The 5433-nt window shown below is 37.9% G+C and overlaps 1 pseudogene; it reads right to left on the bottom strand.

The window, feature by feature from the left end:
* Positions 1–2349: 2349 nt before the first annotated feature.
* On the bottom strand, positions 2350–2747 carry LOC122477124 (annotated as a pseudogene).
* Between the last annotated feature and the right edge of the window lie 2686 nt (positions 2748–5433).

Here is a 5433-nt window from a genome sequence, read left to right on the forward strand (position 1 = left end):
GAGTATCTTCTTTGGAGAAATGTCTGTTCTTTAATTGCCCCTTTTTATGTTCTGTATTTTCTTGCTGCGTTGTAATGGTTCTTAATATATTCTAGATACTAATCCTGATCAGATATATAATCTGTAAATATTATCATTGTCACTAATGTCTGAAAGTATGAACATTATACTTGGCATTGAGGATAAAGGGACACAAGAAACACAATTCTTTCTCTTTAGGAGTTGAAAGTACTGGAACAGTAAAACTTGAGGATGTCTTTTCTATGGAAAGGGCCGGAGGGAAAGTGGTTGATATTTAAAAGCCTCAGGAAAGGGGAAGCTGATTGTTCAACTAACAGTGATGGGTAAATAGGGAAAAGATGGCTTGGGAAAGAAAAATTGTAAGCATTGTTCACTTTATTTGATTTAATAATTGTCCTCCAAGGCCATCTCTTAATGGATTTGTGTCTTTTTGGAAAGTTGTGACAAATATCCTATGCAAAGATCACACTTGAGTCAAACTGTATATTTACTGTAATTTTTTATACCAGTGCTTCCCAAACTAAGTATGTGGATATGTGGCTTAAAGGATACATTATGATCTGGTGGGATGGCCTGGGTGGCTCAGTCGGTTAAGCATCTGACTTCGGCTCAGGTTATGATCTTACGTCCATGAGTTCGAGCCCCGCATCGGGCTCTGTGCTGACAGCTCAGAGCCTGGAGTCTGCTTCAGATTCTGTGTCTCCTCCTCTCTCTTCTCCTCACCCACTTGTATTCTCTCTCTCTCTTAAAAATAAATAAACATTAAAAAAAAATTTAAAACATACACACACACACACACACACACACACACACACACACACACTGGGCTCCATACTAATTTTACTATAATATACACTTTGAGAGCAATATCTGAGAATATGGATTTTAAATCTGCTTCCTCAATCATATGGAAGTATGGCTAGATTTAACAATGACTATACAAGATGAACAAATGCCATCAAGGTAGATTTATTCTGCAAAGTGGTCTACCCAATGAAGAAGGGAAGACTGTTTCCTTCATATATTTATAAGTTCTGATAAAGAATTCAAAGGCTATTTAGCAATCTGTCAACTTACTGATTGAGTGAATAACAAACGTGGCACAGAAGGTACAATTTAAGATCTACAATTTAGATAGACTCAAGTGCCCCTCCCATGTGTGACTGAGGCCCACGGTATGTAGAATTGTGTTGATATGGCCTTTTAGCATACTTGCATTAATAGGGACAGCTACATACACAGGCAAAGTAGGCCACTGCTTTTGTCAGATGATCTACCCTCTCACTGTTTGCTAACTGAAATTCAGCAACAGAGCTGAAGGCTTTGATTCCTTTAAAAAATACAAATAAAGGCTATCGCAAATTTTCTGATAATTCGGATTTCTAGAAACTGGTAAAGCAGATCACATCCAGCAGCTGCTTCCCCCTTAAGCAGTTTTGGTTCCTTAACTCATGGCAATCAGTTTGGAAGGTGTGTGCCAAGTATTTGCTTATTTAACTATTCATGAAATACACATCAGATGATTTCACTTAATTTTTTTCTTTGCAGATTCAAGCTTTCATAATCAATCTCCATCACTCATCATATCAGTTAGGGTAAAGTTAAAGCTGCTATAACAAAGGACTCCCCCAGTTGAGTGGCTTACAGGAGAAAGAAATTTCTCATGTAACAACAAATCCAGATACCAGGGGTCCAGACTTGACTGGTGGACATTCAGGGACTCTGAGGTTTCTTTTTTCTTGTTTTCTTGTATATACCACCCCCTAGAATAGGGATCAGCAAATCATAGCCAGTGGGTCAAATCTGTTCCACCAACCATCTGTTTTTAATAAATACACTTTTATTGGAATGCAACTATTTTCATTTGTATATGCATTGTCTATGACTGGTTTTGTGCTACGATAGACTCGAGTAGTTGCAACAAAGACCCTGTATAGTCAGTACAACTTAAAATATTTACTGTTTGGCCCTTTACAGAAAAAGTTTGCCCATCGCTACTGAAAAGAATTGCCTTTATCAGCATGGTCAAAACTGAGTCTCAGGCCTTTCATGTTAGAATTTAGGAGTAAGCAAAGACCTAAAATTGTTGTTGCCGTTTAGTATATTAGAGATCATGTGGAGGTTATACATATCTCACTAATTCACATCTCATTGACCAAAATTAGCCACATGACCCAAGGTAACTGAAGAGAGGTTTGGAAATATATGGTCTAGTTATTCTTTTTCCTATTCCACTGGGGAAATAAGATAACTGGTTTGGTTGGACAGTTAGCAGACTATCATACTTGTATTTCTGTAAACATATTTTTTGTAAACATATTAAACTTATTAAAAAGGTCGATGTAAGTAAGCATCTGCAATGATGACCTCAGCCTCAACTCTTGGCTAAATACTGATGGAAATAATCTGTTCAACAGTCTCAGAAGGACTGTGCAAATCAACTAGTGGCTTGTGGATCCTCATCTGAAAATGATCCCAAGTCTTAGAACTTTCACCACAAGGAGTTTTTCTTATAGTGATTCTCAGAGTCTCGGGAGGCATCCAAATTGGTCCTTTCACTTTGAGATTCTTTTCCTTTGCACCTTTGATCAAGTCAGTACATACCTTCTCCAAAGATTTTACATTGCAGCTGGTTAGAGTAATTCTAATTCAGTGAGTCGCCACCCCTGGTTCCGCGGGTGTCTTCCCAGTGTCTTTAAAAGCCATGGCTACAGTGCGACTTCCTGACCGACTTGTTCCTCCAGGAGAGCGAACAGTGGTGAGTCGGTAGCAGGACCGTGGGGCCCCCAAAGTTCCGCTGTCGCTGTGACCATGTCTTCCTCAAAGAGCAAGAAAGGGGTAAAATAAAAGATCCTGAATCACAATGTTAACAGGAGTGTGTGCCATTGCGAACCTGATCTATTGAGTGATTTTGCAATGGAAAAGAATAGAAGAAAAGGTTGTGTACAATATCCATCATTTCTCTGTTACCTGCAGTGACACTGGCTCTTGTGTGGTGGTGTGCTGAACTCGTACACTTGTAGGGGAGTAGCAGGAGATTAAAAGCCAAAGACTAAGCAAGGGTATCAATAAGTACAGGGCTAGTTGGGGCACCTGGGAGGCTCAGTCAGTTGAGCCTCTGACTTTGGCTCGGGTCATGATCTCTGGTTTGTGAGTTCGAGCCCTACGTTGGGCTCCTGTCAGCCCAGAGCCCATTTCAAATCCTCTGTCCCCCTCTCTCTGCCCCTCCCCCACTTGTGCTCTCCCCCTAAAAATAAAAAAAAAGTATGTATATATGTGTGTGTATATATATACGTATACACACACACACACACACACACATATATATATATATATATACACACATTCTCCTTTGCCATCCCAGATCCTCTTAATCAGAATCCCCAGGGGAGGGGATTATCTAGGTTTTAAAAAAAATTACAAGTAAAGGACTGGGGTAATATGAATATGAGGATAAAGAGTAGAGGATTAGGAAAGGATCCAGGAATCAAAAAGGCCACAATACGAATGTGGCATTATCAGTTAAATCTGTAAAGTGAGGATAATAATAAGCTAGTGTTTATGGTTGTTGTGATGATTAAATTAGGCGATGCATATGTAAATATGTTAAGCAAGGGGGCTGACAAGGGTTTAGTATTTAAAAGTGTGAATGATTGTTATTAGGCAGTGAGGTGCAAACCTGCAAAAAGGGGAAATTTACAATTATGAATCATCTACTTTGTGTCAGGAGTTGTGATAGGCAGTTTACTTGTGTTATCTCAATGAATACACCATACACTGGGGATACATATGTTTTTTAGCACTTTTAAATTCTTTTCAGTCATTTTCGCCTCTGTATGAGCGTCATAAAATATTTTAATGGGACAAGTGTAGAAACTAGAGAGCCCAGAGTAAGAAAGGGAGCATGAGTGAAGGGGAGAGAGATCGGATGAGGAGGCGAGAGCCAATTACATTATTTTGCCAAGGGCCGGAAGTGATGTTCTACTTTAATAGTATGAATGAACTCACAATTACTAATGTTGAAGACAAAATAAACTTTATATTAGAAGTCAAATAAAATAACCGTATAAACATTTTCTTAAATGACATGATTTCTGAAAATTAGTGTCGTGTTTGTTTGTTTGTATTATAAGGAAGGAGTATTGATCTTCTAGCTTGGTTTTGGTTATTTATTCTTATTAACGTTACCTGAATGACATATCTGTATGATGATTAAAATCATCTTTTGCAATTATTTTAATGTATTATTGCAGTTCATCAAATATTTGGCATTAAGAATGTTGACATTTCACATTCAGCTTTCATCAACTTTGAGAAGGTTGATGGTAATAAAAAAATCTCATTGATTTTTACTTTTGAAGTCTTCACTCTATATTACTATCTGATTGCCCAGAAAAAGGAAGCTTGCCTTCAAACATTTATTTTTAGAATGTAATAAAGTATAGCTACAGGAAAGACTTTTTGTGTAGAAAGAGCCAAATATATAGTGGAAAACGTAGTGGTATATTTAAAATACCTTTACCAAAGTTTAATTATTTGAAGGAAAAATAATACTAGGATTATGCACAATTTTCCTGACAGTTAAATATGATTCATTAAATAAGCCGGCATCTTGCATCATTAACGAAATCAATGACTCTTCATGCTAACTCAGGCAGTGAGTGATAATTACTTATGCTTGGAAAAATATCATATTTGCATGAAAAATTTACCTGAAGAGGGTGGACATTCAGTAAATCTATCAAAATCTATCAAAATATCAAAATATCAGGCTGTCTGTGATAGCCAGCCTCACAAATGGCCACCGGTGACGATCCCTGATTCCTGGTACTCACAGACTTGTATAGTTTCCTGTCATACTGTACCAGGTTTAGACTTTGTGGCCTACAGCATATGGCAGAAATGATGTTATATCACTTCAGATATTAAGCTGTACAAGACTGTGGCTTCCTTGGTGTTCTATCTGAGCTCACATACTCTGGACAGAAGCCAAGTCATGGGCAGGCCTGTGGAGAAGCCCACACGGCAAAGAACTGAGGCGTCCTTCCAATACTCACATGAGTGTGATTGTCAGTGAATACTTTAGTCCCTTTAGAAAGTGCATCCCTTGTCATAACTTGACCTCTGCCTTATGGGAGAGCCTGAGCCCGAACCACCCAGCTATGCTGATCCCAGATTCCTGATTCTCAGAAACTGTGTGTGATAATAAATGTTTTAAGCTGCTCAATGCTAGAGTAATTTGTTACACAACAATACGTGATCAATATAAATATCATGCCTTCAGAAATGTTAAAGAATTTTTTTAGAAAAGGAAGAAAACATTTGATACATATTTAAACATATACCACTTATAGCTTACGTTTTGCTGGTCTGCTGGGCAAGCCTAATATTTTGGTGATGATTGTTTACTAT

The sequence above is a fragment of the Prionailurus bengalensis genome, chromosome X, assembly GCF_016509475.1.
Source record: "Prionailurus bengalensis isolate Pbe53 chromosome X, Fcat_Pben_1.1_paternal_pri, whole genome shotgun sequence".
NCBI classification, from domain to species: domain Eukaryota; kingdom Metazoa; phylum Chordata; class Mammalia; order Carnivora; family Felidae; genus Prionailurus; species Prionailurus bengalensis.